The sequence below is a fragment of the Dioscorea cayenensis genome, chromosome 16, assembly GCF_009730915.1.
Source record: "Dioscorea cayenensis subsp. rotundata cultivar TDr96_F1 chromosome 16, TDr96_F1_v2_PseudoChromosome.rev07_lg8_w22 25.fasta, whole genome shotgun sequence".
Taxonomy (NCBI): Eukaryota; Viridiplantae; Streptophyta; class Magnoliopsida; order Dioscoreales; family Dioscoreaceae; genus Dioscorea; species Dioscorea cayenensis.
The window spans coordinates 12,039,417-12,059,499 of NC_052486.1; the positions used below are offsets into that span (position 1 = coordinate 12,039,417).

The following is a 20,083-nucleotide window of genomic DNA, read 5'->3' on the forward strand; positions in this document are numbered from 1 at the left end:
CATCAAACCAATCTAAACATCTTAGCATCTGAAAAAAAAAAATCATTCATCATTTAAGAATAGAAAATAACATTATTCAGCATAGGAAAAATCCTACTAAAGGAGGAATCATTTATCTATTTGAAGTGAGAAATGGGTGATCCCCTTGGAATTTATCTAAAGGAGGAAACATTATCAACTAAAATCAACAACAAAATTTATGTCAACTACTTTTGACTCACTAATTAGTGTTAAAGCTTATACTATATTTTAATAGATTGAGGTTTCATATTGTAGTTGATCATGCATCTTTCCCCATGTTTTAATTAAATTTCACTCTTTTAGTTCAAGTTATTTCTCTTCATTAGTTTACATATAGATAAGTGGAGTTCAGCTTTTATTCAAAACATGGGTGACCCATGATAGCTACCACACCAATGAATCTCGGCGCAAAAATTCAAAAGACTAAAATCCTAGAAGAAGCACAACCCACATGTGTTAGCTAACATTGTCATGGATCTTTCCCACCATATCAAACCTAATTTAACCCTCCTCTATATAAGGCCAAGAAAGAGGATTTTCAAGGAATCTTTTGGCTGTGATGCGAAAGATACGATTTGTCTAAGGGCATGGGATCATCTAAAGTTATTAACAAAGAGAAAGAGGATAAATATTGAAGGGGTAGATTCATCTATCTACAAGAACATCACATGTGAAGAATCAAGATTTTCTTACTATGATTAGTTTCATGTTTCAATTTATGATTGATCTAAACCTTTTGGCTTATACATCGAACATGAGCGAGTAGATGTTTTGTTCTAGAGTTGGGATTAGCTAGATGTTTAGATAATTGATAATGTATTAACTTCTATTTTTGTATTAATATTTATTAATTTTCCTTTGATTCAATTTTATGTAAGTAATGCTTGTGAGTGCCTTGGACCCCTCATATTTGCATGATTTTAGACATCAAAGGAAGGACTGAAAGATGAACTAAGGTGTTGGAAATCCTACAATTAAACTTGAAATCCTAGATTATGATTTCTTGAGGATTACTAGATGTCAAAGAACTTAAAAGATATAATTAGATTCAATTACTACAAAAGTAAAAGTTGTTCTAAGTTAGACATCTCACTATATTCTAAAAAGAAAGTGAGTATTCTAGGATATTCAAAGTTCAAAGCAATTAAACTTAACCGAGAAACAGTCAATATGAAGTTTTTATCTTTTATTGTGGTGAACTTTAATTTTGGAAGCCCTTGCATCTGAATTAATCACCGAAGCCGTTGGTAGCCTTAGTTTTGTTATTTTTAGTTTTTCATTACTTAGTATTTCCACAATTCACATACATATCAATTCGCCTAAATAACCTTAATTGCAATAAATATGTTGTTAGCAACAAAGTCCTCTTGGGAATGATATTTTATAAAATGTTTGAACAATCCATGCAATAAATCTATTGTCAACACCCTCCTGGGTGGTTCGATCTTTCCCAAATACTTGGCCCAACTCTTCTAAGAAGGGGAAAGGCTTCTTCCTTAGTCCAATAGCCATGGGGTGATTATGAAAACAAACAAAGAAATAAATTGTAAACATCAAAAAGGTTAATAAATTTTAAACAAGTGTAACCAAAAGTTTTAAAAATTATAAATTACAATTAGAACAAAATTACCTTAACCCAGTCATTAAAGATAGTAGCATCCCATGTGATGCATTTTGTGTTATCATTGTAACGAAAACCACTTGCATTTCTGCCCAACATCTCCTGAATGGCATGGTATTGGCTTTTCCACAACTTCACTTTTGACTCAATATGGTGTGAGCCCTTGATATTAGAATCAGGTAGCTTCCCACTAATCTATTTCTCAAGCTGGGCTAAATAACTATAACAAAATTGACCATTATCAGCCTTCCATTTGCCAGATTGAGCAAGCCTAGTCAAGCATTCAACTAAGATGAAATCTTTTTCCGCAATCCAAACATGTTCACTTCCTTGTTTTTCTTGTCTCTTGCCTTTTTTTTCTCACTTGTGTCAATCTCATCATTGTTTGCATTTTTAGCCAACCCATGTCAAAAAATAAAAAACACACACATTCAAAAATTCTATAAAATTATTACATAAAAAGCAGCTATACAACAACAACAACAACAACACAATTCTATATAATATTGCACATGATTAAACATATAATATTACATGTCTATTAATTATACAACAACAATACTACTAATTAAACACACATGTATATCAATTATCCTATGCTATGTTGGTTCCTACTACGCCTCCATTAATTAAATATATCACCTGCCAAATTAGCACGCCATGTTGTCCAAGCACAGATGTTTCAACAAAGGTAATTCTATCACCATCTAAGTCTTCTCCTACAATATCTTCTCCAATTGTTTCTTCTAAAGGATCAATAGGCATTTCTCTCCTAACATGGTTGTGTAGCAACGCACAAGCAAATATAATTTGAAATTGTGTTTTTACAGAATAGTATGACCTTTCCCTCAAAATGACCCACCTTCCTTTTAGTAGACCAAAACATCTCTCGATGACATTTCTAGCAGAAGAGTGCTTATAGTTAAAGAACTCCTTAAGTGTGGTTTGCTAGCTATCTTTCCTCCAGTCATTTAAGTGGTGTCTTTGCCATCTAAAATGAGTAAGAAACCCTTTACCATTTGGGTAACCAGCATCACATAAATAATAGTACTCTACAACCATGTTAAAGATTGTTAGCACTTTAACAAAACCAAATTTAAAAGCTAACCATGCTAAGTAAGTATACCTTGTGGGGTTCTTAACCCATTTCACCTAGAAATAGCATCATGTAACACTCTAGAATCAGCTGTTGAACCTTCCCATCCCAATAGAATGTAAATAAATTGCATATCTTGGGAGCACACACCTAACACATTAGTTGCAATCTAATTTTTTTCTTGTGTGATACCTAGGTTTGTCAATTGCACGACCATTTACTTTGATGTATGTTCCATCTAAAGCAGCGCAGCAGCACAATTGTCATGGATGACGATGGCTCTAGATGGTGTCGGCCAAAATTATTGAAAGGGAGAAAAAACGTAGGGTTTTGATAATGAGTATAATAAGAAATTATATTAAATGAGTAGGGGTATAATTGAAAAAAAAATCATTACAGATTACCACCAACCTGGTAATCTGGATAGACATCTATTTTGGTGGTAATCTAATTACAATCTTATTTAGTAATATTTCACTATTGGTAATCTCATATTACTATTAACATTACCACTGCTAGGTTGCATTTGGTGCTTTACTATGAGAATGTTGTGATGGAATTTGATTGATGGGAAAATAATTGATGGGAAAGAAATTCTTGAGAAAATAGCATTCTTTTGTTTGGTATACATTGTAAAATTTGATTAAATTGATGGAAAAGTAATATTTATATGCTTGGTATTGGAAGATATTCTTGGGAATCTTTTGCCATAATAACAAAATTTCCCTTGTGTTATTCTATATATCAACAACTTGTCAATCAATTTTTAATATTAAAATAATAAAAAATTAACTTTCTATACACATTAGCAAACATCACTAGCATACAAAATAAAGATTAACCATTCAATATAATAATACATCTAATGATTATGTTACCTGTCTTTCTCAACACACAAATACTCAATCAACACAAAACTTACAAACCAAACACTTCAAACTAGCGCATGAGAAAAAGACAAATTGACATTTTTTTAGAGGCATGCATATTTGCTTCACAACAATTTATTGCTTATATTTCTCTACATACATAACTCTATCAATACATGGTAAAGCAGGAACATGTAAAGCAACCATATGGATATTTATCAACATGTGGTGAAGTATAGAAATCAAAATGCAATCAAAATATCCACATAAAATAGAAAATATAAAAGTAGGATAACTAGTTTAACCTGTTCAAGATGTTTAGTCACACTCATAACAAGTTTAAGTTCTTCATAACAAGCACATTCATAACGAGTTTAAAATGTTTAGTCAAGTTCATGACATCTCTAAATTGTTCCTACAAGAAGACAATGGATATAAATAGCCTTCATCTCATCTGGAATACTAAAGAAATAATCAATTTTCCCACTATCAAAAGAGATGATAGATTTAGCCCTAACAACCTCTTCAGCAGCTAAGCCATCAATGGAAAATATAGTTGTATGTAGCTGAGCCTTCATCTCATTCATTTTCTCTGCATCTTTAGCTTTCCAAGCAGCATCATTAGCTAGAGCCTCCAAACAACTAGCCAATCTACCAAATTCAACTATTGTACTCTCACAAATCTTACTCATTTGTTGCATACTATTGAAGATAGCCTCATCAATATTATCATTATCTTTTTTGGTCTTAGCCTTCTTCCTTTGAGTAGTGACTCAGTATTCATGTCTTGATTCCTTCTAGAAGTTCCAATAGATGACTCACATGGAATATTTTGATTAGTTGCAACATTTTGAGTGGCCCCTATTGTTTCTTGGATGTTGTCCAGATGAACTTCAACATTTGTGAACTCATAGTCATCATCACTAAAGTTCAATCAACCATTTTGAGTGGCCTCCTCTGCTTGCATGTTCTCCACAGCCTTAGCTGGTCCTTCTGCACCTGATCTAGTTGCTCTATCTTTCCTTAAAAAATGACCTAATTGGTCTAAGTAAGGGAAAAGGCTTGTTTCTAAGTCCCGCAGTAGCTGGATGAGACTGAAATAATAGACTTTATTAATTAAAAACATGAATAAAATCTTCTAATATAAATTAAAAATAATAAGAAAACACTAACCTTAAGCCATCCATTTCATACTTCAATATCACAAGTCATGCACTTGTTCATCTCATCCCATCCAAACCCAGAAGCAGCATTACCGAATATCTCTAATATTTCCTTATATTGGCTCTTCAAAGTCTTTAGACTTGACTAGATATGTGGAGTTCCCTTGATTTTACAATTTGGTATCTTTTCTACCATTGCTTTAGCAATATGCACAAATAGCCAGGCCTAAATGTACCATTGTCTCCATTCTAATTATCTTTGTCTTTTAAATCATAGCAACATTGTATAAGGACTCCATCTTCATTAACATTCCCCTGGTGAGTGCTTCTTTTGCTATCTTTTGTAGATGCTCGAGATTAATAGCCATCCATCTAAAATGAAACACAAACATATGAAATTTATAAACTTATATAGACTTATGTAATGTAGAGAATGGTCTACAGATAAAATTTTCTACTCGATATTGAGTAGGTACAAACTAAAGGATTCTAAAATTTTAGTTCTAATGGAAGTAGTAAGTCATGATTGATATCTTTATTCATTGAACATAATATATGAAAGTACTTTCATGCACATTTGACCGGAAGAAAAAAGGTATGATAGCCAACAATGACTCAACCATAGGATGTTCTATTATCTAGGCACCTAGCTGTCATATTGAACAAGTACTGCAAATGTCAATATGAAATGATAATTAACAATGCTTCTCTAAGTATAATTTAAGATATTTTTATTGTTATATAGATCCATCTTTTGGATAATGAGCCTGATTTTGCTATTCAAAATAAATTAAACATCTTACAACAAATAGAACAAAGAAAGAAAAAAATATATATACAGTTACTTATCATTGCATTTGATCAGGCAGCCAATAGTACTAGAGGATTTCATATTAATGTATTCAAATATTGCCTAGAACAACCTTTGGTTAAGTATTCAAAGGTTGCCTGCATGTCCTTAGAACAATATAGCTAATAGTTGACAGCTTTCACTATACTTTTGACCTGCATGTTGTGCCTACTGTTTGCACATGCCTAGTGAAAATTTTATCTCCGACCATACCATAATGTGAAAATAGATATTCTTATAAACCCCAAGTATGAGGAAGTTGTCCTTTGCTTTGATGTCTCAAAAGTAGCTTGGAGATTCTACACCATCATGATATTTGGTGATAGATGAGAAATTTGAAAAAGGAATTTCTCCCAATTTTATTAACAGTATTTTGTAACCAAATATCTCTCTTTGACACTTTTGCAAAAAACACTTTAGGCAAACATTGACAATAGTGGCACAATAGACTATGATGAATGTAGAATTTTTTTATTAAAATTAAAAAGTTAATAAACATTATTATAGAAAATGGTCTAACATTTATTTGTTTCTTACTCAATTAAATGTTGTGGCACCCACTTTTATTCCATGAATGCATAACATAGCAAAATATACAAAAGACAACGAGGACATATCCAACATATAAATTATATATAACAAAGGATAATAAAACATATAATAAACCATCTATTATACAAAATACAATGATAACAAGCACTTATATATCTTCATTAAAAGATAATTATAAACGTATACAAAAAAACATACAAAAGGCAATGAGTACATATCAAATATATAAACCATCTAAAATACATACAAAACCATATATAATAAAGCATCTACAACACTACAAACACTTGTTTTGTCTTCATCGACCATATTTCTTAGTCATTATTATAACCCCACATTCCTTGTCATCAACCACTTAGACCACATCTGTTTTGCGAAATTATCTCTCCAAGTAGTCCATGCATCTAAGGTCTCAATGTATTGAATAATTTTGCCATCTTCAAATGCATTAGAGTCTACAAACACTTCACTTAATTCAACTTCTAGTGGGTCAAGTATCATCTCTCTTTCTAATGTGATTATGTAGCAAAGCACAAGAAGAAATGATTTGAAATTTAGTTTTCTTAGTTTTCACAAGATACCAAGACCTCTCTAAGTATAATCCATCTCATCTTAAGGAACCCAAAACATCTTTCAATTACATTCCTAGCAACAGAGTGTTTGTTATTAAAAAACTCTACTTTATTTTGAGGGGTGTGATTTTGTCTCTATTCATTTAAATGATATCGTTAGCCTCTATATGGAGTTAGAAACTCTTCACCATTTATGCATCCAGCATCACATAAGTAGAAAAAACCTACACCCAAAAAAAATCATTTTTTAAATAAACTGGATAATTTTCTAATATTTAGGATGTTTGATATTTATTTACCTTTAGGTACTTTTAACCCATGTCTTCTAGATATTGCATCACAAAGAACCTTAGAATCAACTACAGGACCTTCCCATCTGGGTAAGATATAAATGAACTGCATATCTTGTGAACAAACCCCCAAGACGTTCGTGGTAATGTCTCATTTTTCTATTTCTATATATTGGCTTATCAATGTCACATGCATTCACTTTAATGTGAGTTCCATCTAAAGCACCTAAATAATTCTATGATTCGAAATAGAATTGTTAGTCAAAAGAAACAAAATTAGTCTCAATTAAGGGCTAATTATCATATAAATTAATTTATGTAATAAATTATTTTTACCTTAAACCATTTCCATTTTGCATCATTTGTAGTTATAGATACAGGTTCTGGTTCCTTTAATAATACTCGATGTAATTTGAAGACGGAATGCAATACTACCCCAAACTTTCTGCTCATGGTCTCACCGCTCCTTACAAATTCTCTTCTAAGAACTCTATTTTTTACATTATGAGAAATTGCATACAAGAAGATTGCTACCATTTCCTTAATATCTATATTTTTTGTTGGTGTAAGTTCACCAATTGTTTGAAGCAAGTTACATAATTTATAGAAAGCATTCCTATCCATTCTAGTATTTTGGATGCATGTCATGTCTGAATCAAATATCATCCTCCTAAAATTTAATTGCATAATAGCATGCCTTCCATGATAAGAATATGACACTCTCATGCACTTTTCCCTCATATCCTTAGCTTATAATACCATAACATCAAAAGATAAATTTTGATCAAGAAATTAAAGAACTCTAAACCTATTGCACGTGTAACCATTGTCGATTAGAACTCTTCGTCACTGTAGGAGTGCATTTTCCCTAACCAACAAATGGAAGTGTAATTAGTTAATAATTCATTTAATTTTGGATAAATAATTTTAAAAACATAGTCATTATGTTCAATTAAACTCATAGCCAACATCAAACAAATCAAGAGCGATGAGTAATAAATGCTTCAAAGCATATCAGGAGCAAGGTGGTCATCCATGTCTATTTGAATAGGAGTTTTAAGATGTAACAACATTTTAAAAAAAATTCAAATAAAATGAATAAATTATCTTAGTTTCAATTCAAACATGGGTTTGATTTACACGCTATTAAAAATCTAAAAAAATTTCAGTTTCAATTACTAAAAGGGTTTCAATTTAAATTTTTGTTGTGTCCTACATATTAAGCATGCTTGTATCTTTTGCTCTTCTAAAAATAAAATGGAGAAGAATTCCTTGGTCTTAATTAGTGTATGGCAAACGAATTCTTTTAAAACAACCCTCCATTTCTTCTTTTAGTAAATCAACTTCCATTTCTCAAGAGCTCCATTCAAAAAATAATTAATTCAAATCCAACAACCAAATCATAACAAACCATTAAATAAAAAATTTAAAACCAACAAACTAACATAAAACCAATCAAATATATTAAATCAAACAATAAAATCAACAAAATCAGAATATATATATATATATATATATAAATATACATATATATATATACCATTGATATCAGAAGAAATGATGCACATACCTGATTGGGTGGAGGAGATGAAGGTGTCGAGAGAAGCAGGCTTGGGCGATGGAGGTGTTGTCGGTTTCTTGGAGAAGGGATGAAGGCTCAGGGGTGTTGTCGAGTATCTGGGCAAGAGATGAAGGCCTTTTGAGAAAACCCTAGAAAGTGGAAAAGTAATTTTAGAAAAGGGTTGAGGGTATTTTGGTCCAAAAAATATGCTAACTTTCCTTTCCCATGCGAATCCAACTTTCGCACCATTTAGTGAGGAATTACTTTCCTACATCTTGATGGAATTTGTCTCCTATGTCAAAGATACTTTCAAGCAAAAAACCTCTACCAAAACATGGTAAACTGATTCCCATGTGTTACTTTCTAGGGAAAGTTGGGTTCTTTCCCATCTACCAAATGCAACCCTACAGTAATCAAACATTGTAATATGTTCAAATTACGACCTGATTCCTACTAATGTTTTCACATTACTGTGAACCAAACTCCCCTAAAGGATTTCACAGCACTAAATGTTCAAGGATTGCACTCAAGCATTACAAGATATAGTTGAAGCGAATAACTTCGTATTGAAGCCTACAATTTTTCCCATGGTTTAACAAACTAGTTTAGAGGCTCACCGACAAAAGACCCAAATCTACATCTTTCAATCTTCTTAGAGTACTGTGATACTTTGAATCTTAATGGAGTCTCTGCAGATGCCATCAGGTTAAGGTTGTTCCCTTTTTCCCTGAAAGATAAAGTCAGGGAATGGTTGCACTCTCTTCCAATAGAATCTATCACTACCCTTGATCTGCTATTGCAAGCCTACTTAGACAGATACTTTCCACCAAACAAGATGACTCAACTTAGGAATCAAATCACTAATTTTGCTTAAAAGAAAGGAGATTCTTTGTGTGACACCTGGGATAGATTTAAAGAATTATTGAGCTTGTGTTCCCATCATGGACTAGTGAAGTGGTAGCTAGTGTAGAGTTTTTACAATGGATTGACATACCACACCAGGATTTCAATGGACGCTGTGGCAAGAGGAACCTTGATGAACCAGATTGTGGATGAGGCCTACAATTTATTTGAAGATATGGCTCTAAACCGTTGTCAATGGTCAAATGAAAGAAACCCACTTTGTCAACAATTTTAGCAAGAAAGTATTAAACATAGAAGCTAATTTTAGATATATTATATCTCATAAGTGGACAAATAAGAGAGAAATGATATAGGAAAAGTTTATGTTAACAGAATTTTAATGAAATAAGTGCTTTTGGATAGTGTTGTGCTACTTTTTGTGGTTGAGTAGCTTAGGGTTTTGTCTCCTGATAAAAGTATCCCTCTAGTAGAAAGGGCATAATTGGGCATGAAGGCGTTCGTGTAGATCTATAATTGACCAAATAGTCTGGTGTTCTGGTACCTAATAAAGCATGTACATCCCTTAGAAAGGCAATTTACAATCTATATTAGTCAAAATATAAAACAAAAAGGAAAAAAGGAAAAAAATCATGAAAAGAAAAGGGATTATAAAAAGTGAAAAAACAATGTTGAATAAAAGACATATTAATTTCATTTGCATGTGGTGTGAAGGCTATATTTTTAAGCTATGATCGTGCATGTTCATTTGCTTTGGTATGGGATATATACTCTTAGAAGTTTTGATTGTGACTTTTTTATTGGTGTTCATGTTGAATTAGTTCTATCATTTGAGGTTTCTCAAAAAAAGGATTCCAGAATAATGAATTCTCCTTGCATTTAATAGTTGTTATGCTTGAGGACAAGCAAAGATTCAAGTAAGGGGAGTTTTCATAATTGTTAAATTTATAGTATATTTAAATAGATTTAAGTTTCATTTCATAATGGATCATTCATCTTTCCTAATGTTCTTAATTAGATTTTACTCTTTTAGTTCAACTTACTAATCTTCAGTTTGCATGCAAATAACTGAAGTTCACCCATTATTTGAAACACGGGTGACCTATGAATAGTGATGCAAAAATTTAAAAGACTAAAACCCTAGAACAAACACAACCCACCTTTGTCAACTAACATTATCATGGATCCTTGCTGCCATCTCAAGCCTAATTTAACCCTTCTCCATATAAGACCAAGAAATAGGATTTTTAAAGATTTTTTTGCTTGCAATAGAAAGGATATGATTTCTCTAAGTGCTTGGAATCATCTAAAACTATCAAAAAGGAGAAAAAGGACAAAGATCGAAGGGGGAGAGTCATCAATCTATAAGAACATCACGCGTGAAAGATCAAGAGATTCTTCTTTTTTTTTATTATGATTAGTTTCATGTTTCTATTTATGATTGATCTAAACCTTTTGGCTTATACATCAAACATGAGTGAGTAGATCATTTTGTTCTAGCGTTGGGATTAGCCCGATGTTTAGATAATCGATGATGTATTGACTTCTATTTTAGTATTAATGTTTATAATTTGTTTTTTCTTCAATGTTTATGGAACTTAATGCTTGTGAATCAGTTGGACCCCTCATATATACACAATTTTAGAAAACAAAGGAAGGGTTGAAAAGTGAACCAAGATGTTCGAAACCCTAGAATTGAACTTGAAATCCTAGATTATGATTTCTTGAGAATTATTGAATATCATACAACGTAAAGCATCTAATTAGATTCAATTACCATGAAAGTATGAGTTGTTCTAAGTTAGATACCTCGCTATATTTTGAAAGAAAATAGTGAGTATCCTAGGATATTTAATATTCAAAGCAATTAAACTTAACTGAGAAAGAGTCAATGCTAAGTCTTGTATCTATCATTGTCATGAATCTTAGTCATAGAAGCCCTTGCATCTGAATTAATCACCTAAGCCATTGGTAGCCTTAGTTTTGTTAGTTTTAGTTTTCACTACTTATTATTTTCATAATTCTCATACAAATCAATTCGCTTAAATAACCCTAATTGCTAGAAATTTGTTGTTAGCAACAAAATCCTTGTGGGAATGATATTTTATTTACTATTTGAATGATTTGTGCGCTTGGGATACGCATCACTCACCAACTAAATTTTCAAGTATATTTTATGCCACAACCCTATCCTTGTTTTGAAAGTTCATCATTGAGTTAATCCCCTTCTAATTTTCATCAAAAGTATTAGCAAAAATGCAATCTTCATAGAGATATATTTCTATTTGGAAAGTCTACATGTGAAAACAGGAATAACTAGATTAGGAAAAGATATAAATGAAGAATTGCCATAAATCTAAACCCTAAACCTTAATACCTAATGAGATTGAAAGACTAAACAAAAAGAAGAAAGGGACATAGAAAAGGAAAGATCTAGAGAAAAGGGCACCTATCTCCATCTCTCTCATCCACAAGGCCACCATTTTGGTGATTGCTCACTCTTCTTCCTGGTGCCATGATAGTTAGGATTTCCCCAAGTGGAGTTAAGGGGTAAATGAAAGCTTGAGCTCTAGGGATCTAGTGGAGAGGGGAAAGAAAGGAAAAAGGGAAAGAAGGGCTTAGTTAGCCGAGTGTTACTGGCGTCAGCACTTACATGGTAAGTTGCCAATAAGGTAGCATGCCACGTTAACTTGCCAATAACACCATAGTTTGTAGTGACTCAATCAAAAAAGAATTGTAAGTTAAGGGATCAAATTGAATTTATTTATTTTTTTTTAGTAGGGCAACCAAAATAGGAATTCATGAATAGTTTAATGATCATTTATTTTGTTTACCGTTAAATTAATGAAAGTATGTGTTTTCCACTATTTTATTTTGTTTACTATGTGTTCACTGCTTATTAGCTATACAATTATGTACCATTACTTAACTATGTTTTTTTATAAAATATTTTGTTATATTTTGTCATTATTTCAGGAAAGCTATTACATGAGAAATATAATTAAATTTACTAGTCTCCCCATGTTGTACACGTAAACTTGATTTCAAAAGATATTAGGAACATTAATGATATGGTAGACCTTACCTCACGAGCTTCTAAGGTAACCATTTTTATGTATAATAAAATTTATTTATTAAGTTGGTTAAGAAAAAGATATGGTTTGAAACAAATTGTTTGTCTAAGAGTGACTCATTTTACTACTATTTTTATCACTCTAAAAAGCATTTACAACCACAACCATGATTTGCAAGCTTTGTTGATCGATAATATTACATTGGTCATAAATTGTCCAAATTTACCATTGGTAAAATGGTTAGTACTATTATTTTACATAACTAATTTTAGGAAGATTGCTTGTTAATGATGAAAAATAACAACTACACTATTAAACTAATTCATGTTGTAGATGCTGATGAAAAGCCTTCCCTTGTTTATGCTTATGAGAGGATACTTTGGATTTGTAAGACAATCACATCTATCTTCAAAGAAAGGTAAAGTAAGTATGATCATCACATCAAAATTATTAATGAAAAATCATATAGACTTTTACAGAACAACATTCATGTTGCAAGGCTTTATATAAATTGTGCATTTCTAAATGTCCAAAGCACATTTGTGGCAACTACAGAAATAGTGCAAGGCCTTCTTAATATGTTAAAAAAAGGCATATGTAGAAATAGCGAGAATGTAACAAAGAAGATCAAAAAATATATAGGAAGTTTTAGTCATGAATTAATTTGTCGTTAGCAAGAAATATGCAGTCAGGTTATTATTAAATTCGAAATAGTATTTATTTATATATTTAAAATTTAAATATTAATTTAGCTTACATCTTGTGATTTGCTTATTTGTTTTATTATTTTATATTATGGTGTCTTTTTTTTCTTTCTTTTTAAATAAATGGTGAAAACTGCATGGGCATAATGCTGCCTCAGTTGTAAAAGGTTTCTACTCGACTCCTTAGTCAAACTGTTTTTCTTAAGGGTATTAGCGTAATTGGAGTTTTTCTAAATGCATTCACACTAAAAAAATAAGTCTAAAGCCTCTCATTTATAATTTAGTTTTTTTTTTCAATTTTACTATTTTATTTAATTTTTATAAATTCACACTCTTGAGCTTGATTGTGATGAAGTTACGGAAGAAAGTATTTATAGAGATGATGCTCTTCCTATCCTTGATGTTCATCATGGTCAAGGTTAGCAATAGCTTTTATATTAAGTATGTAGGTAGTAATGAATTTTTTATAAATATATAATTTTCATAATATAAAGACTTTTATTTTAGTCTATTAGATTATGTAGATACTGGAAAAAAAATGTAAATTTGCAAGTTCTCAATGTTGTTGGTAGCACAAGCAATGATTCACTAAATTTGGAGCAAAAATTTAATAGTGACATTGATTTGGGCCCTACCCCAAATTTATGGATTTAAAGTGTTATTATTTGTATTTGACTACTCAATACTTTTTTGTTATGACGTATGATATGATTATGTATCAAATATTTTATTTATAGATGTATGTTGTCATCACTACAAAAAAATTGACAAATGTCTACAAAAAAAATTCATAGGGAAATATAATGCAATCGTAGGGAAGTATTATTCTTTCCGAAAAAATCATAGAATGAATAGAAAAAAAAAATCCCGATAGATTAAGGGGCCGTTTGGTTGTAATGAATGAAATGGAGAGCAGTGGAGGAATAATGAAGATTAAGAGGATTGGAAAAAATATGGGAATTAAAACTATATTTGATTGAAAAGAATGGAAAAAAAGTAGTTTATTAAGAATGGAAAAAAATGAAAAAAATAATAATAATAAAATGACTGTTATGCCCCTTATGCAAATGATTATTATTATATATATATATATATAGTAATGAGTTGTGACAATTATTTTTTAAATTATTTAAATATTAAAATAAATTTATTATTATAAATAAATAAATATTTAGCTTTAATAGCTCACATGTGACACTAATTGTTAATATCCAAATCTTTGTTAATATCATTAATTAACCATAATTAATTACTTATTAAATTTTCAAAAATATTTATTATCATAAATAACTATTTAACTTTAATTATGAAAACTAAGAAACTATTTGTATCAAGTATTATTCACTTTAACTACAACAAGTATTAAAATTAAAATATATCACTTTAATACTATTCATAATATTTGTTATAATTAATATTTTATTTAAGTATTTTTGGATTAATTATTATTTAATTATTATAATAAATTATTTAGATTAATAGATTTATAATTAAATAAGTAAATGGATAAATTAAGCAATTTACCAATCATAACTTTCACTTCCCTCCCACTCCCCCCAAAAATGAGAGGCACGGAGACTCCCTCTACATGCCTCTCTACTTCTTACCTTTGTCTTTCTCACTCACAATACTCCATATCTAAACAGAAGTTTACACCATATAAAGATTTAATCCAATTCAATCTTTTCCAACCAAACATCCCCTAAATATTTATCTATATTTTTATGTTTTATAGGGAGAATTGACACCATTTATTTATTTATTTATTTATTTTGTAGCGATATTCAAAAGAAAAATTGTTAGTAAAGTGAAGAAATCGTAGAAAAAAAACACAAGTTCCAGCCATGAACAGAATCATAAGAAATGGTTTCATCTATTTCTCTAGAAATATTAATTGTAGTGAATTAATGCTCTTTGCCAACAATGTTCAAATTATAGAAAAAAGAGAAATTTAGCTGTGACGGTTTTTATAAAGAATTGAGGCATTTGTTTAAAATTTTCACTTTCATAGTGAATTTGTCTTGTTTTATTATCCTTTAGTTATGTTTATTTATTGTGGGGAAAGGTTTAACTTTTGTGTAAGATAAAATCATACTTATAGGGCTAATATTAGCGTGTTTGGTTTGCTACAAATAGGGATGGCAATGAGTCGGGTCGGGTGCGAGTATTACCATACCCGTACCCATACCCGATACCTCACTAATATACCCGAACCCGACGGGTTTTAAAAACCCAAACCCACACCCGCACCGGACGGGTAATCGGGTACCATGGTATACCCGCCCCCACCCCAATATTAAAAAAATTAATAAAAAATATATTATTTTTATAAAAAAAGTAACTTAAAAATAATTATAATTTTTTATAAAATAAAATAAAATAAAATTATTATAAAATTACCAGACCAAACAAAGAGGAAAAATAAAAAACCCTAAATTGTTAAATTGTAGAACATATTAGTATATATATATATATATGTATATATATTATATAAATATTTTAGTAATTTTAATTTCGGGTCGGGTTCGGGTTCAGGTACGGGTCGGGTATTAGAATTCCCATACCCGCACTCGCACCCGTTTCATACAAGTCGGGTTTTACCCGAACCCGACCCGAAACCCGGTCAAATCGGGTTTTACCCGTCAAACTCGGGTCAGGTCAGGTCGGGTTGGGTCGGATATGGGTATTATTGTCATCCCTAGCTACAAATGTTAATCTTGCTCTGTAATACATGGTATCTATTCATAAAGTTATATTACAAATTTGACCCAATTCATCTATAAACACTCAATTAAAAAAATCCAATTAAAGATCCAATTAAACCCAAGCATTTATCTATAAATATTCAATTAAAAAAAGATCCAATTCAAACATTGGTCTACAAATACAGTCCTAAGATTTAAAAGTTCAATCTAACCATTTATCCACAAACATTCAATTAAACAATATTAATTCAACCACTTGTTCAAACACAAAAGCTATCATCCAAACTCAAAATCATTAAGGTGAAGTATAAAAAATCTAGGTATCAATGTCAAATTGTATCAATCCAACCATTTGCATACCATGTTGTTACTATTTATCTCTACCATTTGTACCATGAAAAAATCATCAATGCCAATTTGTATACCACACCTTTGCATAAAACAATTAACTTTGTGTAATAAAATATAAATTAAAGTTACCAAACATATCATAAATATTTAATTAAAAAAAAAAACAGTTCTTGCATCACTATTCAATGTTGCTTTCATAGTAACTTAGCGATCGAAACATTAATTTGTAAATCAAATACAACAAAAAAATAAAAAAAATATAATTATGCTTTTAAGTTATTAATAATATGTTTAAGTTTTTAAAAGGCTAGTACCAAATTTATATAAAACAAATTTTCCACTAGATTTATTAATTATAAATCTATTAATCTAAATAATGGGTCTGTTTTTGGTTATTTTAACCACTAATACGACAAATGTTATATATATATATATTTTTTTATAAGTATATGGTTCATTCAATTTTTTAAAAAAATTTAAAAAATCATATAAAATAGATAAATAAATTTTTTTAGAAAAATTATACTTGCTTAAGCTCATATAATGTTGCAAAAATTGAAAAAAATTATGATTTAAGATTTTAGAGATTATATAAAAAAACGTATAATTGTTGTTAGAATGATGAATATATGTTATATCCATTGCTTAAACACCCAAAAAGGGCAAAGCAGTTGGTTAGTCTCTTGAATCATCGCAAGTTGGCCAGGGGCTCAAACCCAAATTTTTTTTTTAATCAAATCTTTCTTAAAAATTAATAAAAAAAATATTGAACTTGTCGGATTGACCGGTCGGGTGAGCCGGTGGTTCATGCGTTAAGCTTTCTCAAATCGTAACCAAACCCGCTACAGTACCAAATTTACATAAAACAATTTTCCCAAGAACCTAATAAATCAAAATTTACACAATAAAAAAATAATCTAAATACCAACAAAAAAAAACGTTTTTAAACTAGAAATAAAAAACTAGGGAGGAATTTAGCTGCTATAAATTCGAAGAGAACCATATAAGAGGGCACTCCCCAATCGTGTAAGAAGCGCATGAATTTGGGCACTGTGCAAAAGGTTGCCTGTTATTGAAACCCTAACAAGGCCCCGTTCGTCTTAAAAAGTGCCATTCCAACCCACAGACAATTCTAAAATCCAAACAAAAACAAGGGAAAACTTGATAGTGAGAAGAGATCTAGAAACGAAAATCGTTGACAAATTGATTGATGGATGTAACCGGGTATTGTGGCATGGATCGACAAAGAAAAAAATCGAGATCCAAGCAATCTTCAGCCGGCCAGAGTTGATCTGGGCTCCAAGCGGCAGTCAGGATTTCGCCATTGAACGGCGCCTGCTGTTTGACTCTTTGAAGGAGCCCATAAATTAGAGAATAGAAGAGAAGAGTTTCAAGAGAAGGGAGGAGAGAGTACGAGATCAATGGAAGCCGCCGAGATCTGAGAGAGAGAAGGCGAAGAGTTAGGGTTAGGGTTTCTAACTTTTCTCTTGGGTTTTATAGACTCGGATTAGAACGAATAAGGAAGACACGTGGCGTTTAGATATAGGCTATGAGGTGGGCTTTAATTAAAATGTAAATATTTTATAAATATAGGGAATTTGTTAAAACTTTAAAAAAAAAATTATACTTTTGAACAATCTATGCAAAAAAAATTTAAAATTTAAGTAAAATATTTAATAGTTGCATAGGTTTTAGGAAAACATTTATAAATCATTAGTGATAATTGAAAAAAATACTCTTTCCATCTCATTATAAGTGTTCACTTCTACTATCTCACAAAAAAATAGAGAAAAATAGTTAAAATTAAAAATTACATAAAGATTTAGCTTATTTCTCTTTTCATTAGCTAAGGTTGTGCATTTTACTATATTAGATAATAGTGGTGGTGAATAATGTACTTAGGTTAGTAGCAGTTTGATTCGCTGTAATGTTTCCATATTGCAGTGTGTTATGTGATAATTTAAATAATTACCACGTTTAAATTGATGAGTGTAGCAATATTGATGGTAATCTGTGATTATCAAGTTGAAATATTACTAAGGAAATTTAGTAAACTCATTACCACCAAAACAGACGGCTATGTTAGATTATCAAGTGGATAGAAATTTTTTTATGGACAAATATGTCCTTTTAAAATAATTTAATTTTAAAAGATTACATATTTTACCCGTTAAATACAAAAAATTAATATCTTCAACTTCAAAAGATTATTCTTTTATATTGTAGTAATTAATTTTTGCAGGAAGTAACAAAAAGTCCCCACATAGTTTGGTTATCCACACATGATCCCTCCATATTTGAGTATTCCTAATACATCTCTTCTTTACACTGAACTTATCTCTTTTGTCCAGGTTACCTTAATAGATGCTATAATAGGGTTAAGATTGCATTGAAATAATAGAAATATCCCCCATGTTATCTAATTATCCTCTCGACTTGTGAAAAGGCAAAAATGACCCCAACTGCAAACCCATTTTGTGAGTGCTATTTCACTCGATGAATGTCGGGAATATCCCCAATACAACCCTTAGGAAGCATTGTAGCTGGCAGTTGGAATGCTAAGGAGTTGCATTGGGTGGCATGTTCCCTTTCTTCTTCTCCATTACTCATCTTTGCCTTTTTCATACTCTCGCCAAACTGCAACCTTTGGTCCTTTTTTCGTATCCTTCTCATCTCGCCGAAGTTGTCGATTGTTGGGGACCATGCTTCCTTTGTGATTCTCATTGAAGTGTCATTTGGCCAATGGCAATCTGATGCTGCGAATTGGGCAATCACTCATTGTTTCTCATTTTTCAAAAATATAAAGTTGAAATTATGTCTAATGTCGAAACCGCAGCAAGCATCCTTGAAGTGTTCGCACTATTAAATCTTTGACCTACTTTGATTGATGGCACCTTTGGATGGCTAGGAGGAACCGACAATGCTTAGGCCCCTATGGAAAGTTGTTGGGATAGGAACATCTCCATATTGTTGGCTATGCTTTCAGAAAATGACTCCCTATGTGGTTATACTAAATAAAAAAAAAAACATTCTGCAATAAACAGGAATAATCCACATTACACAGAAATTACGGCTACTGAATGGAAACCCAAAACAATGCATAGAAACCACGTGTAATATATAAGAAGTCAATATAATAAACAAAAACAGAGAATAACACACAAACATGCGAAGGTAAGTATAAAGCCTAGCTACAAGATGTTTTAAAACGCACAATGTAACATGGAAACACCAAAATGCTTTCACAACTGCTAAACTAAAGGCAGAAAGGGACAGTAGTACAACACAATGACTGCCTGAGCCACTAGCATTGTAGCTTAATTACCAGTGAAGAGAAGAGGCCAAGAGGTCTCCCACGGTCCCGTGCACTATGTCCACAACACATTCTTGTCTCCCTCGGTCCCATGCACTAGAAGTCAAACTCGGAGTCAATTGGACAAATCATTTTATATGCATTCTGCGTAACAAATTTTATTTTTACCTGGTAGACGTGAAGGGTCCAACACTCACATTTCTCACCAAGCACCATTTCCTAGGAACTTAGCACTATAAATTGCAACACACGTTCTTCTCCCTCGTATCTAGCCATAAAAAAGAATGTTTCGATACTAATAGCTTTACGGTCGCCTTGACACTAGGCCTTTCTTCCCAAATGATGAGTCGAAGCTTGATTAAAACTCCTAAGGATAGCTTTACGACGATGAAGAAGAAGAAGAAGAAGAAGAAGAAGAAGAAGAAGAAGAAGAAGAAGAAGAGAATGTGATAAAGGAAAAAGAAATAAGAGAGAGCTTGC

General features: G+C 31.3%; 1 non-coding gene across 1 annotated transcript; it reads right to left on the reverse strand.

Annotated features, from left to right (window-relative positions):
• Positions 1–9,436: 9,436 nt before the first annotated feature.
• On the reverse strand, positions 9,437–9,543 carry LOC120279739. The gene has a single exon (XR_005542042.1). It is a non-coding gene; the product is annotated as a small nucleolar RNA R71 (small nucleolar RNA).
• Between the last annotated feature and the right edge of the window lie 10,540 nt (positions 9,544–20,083).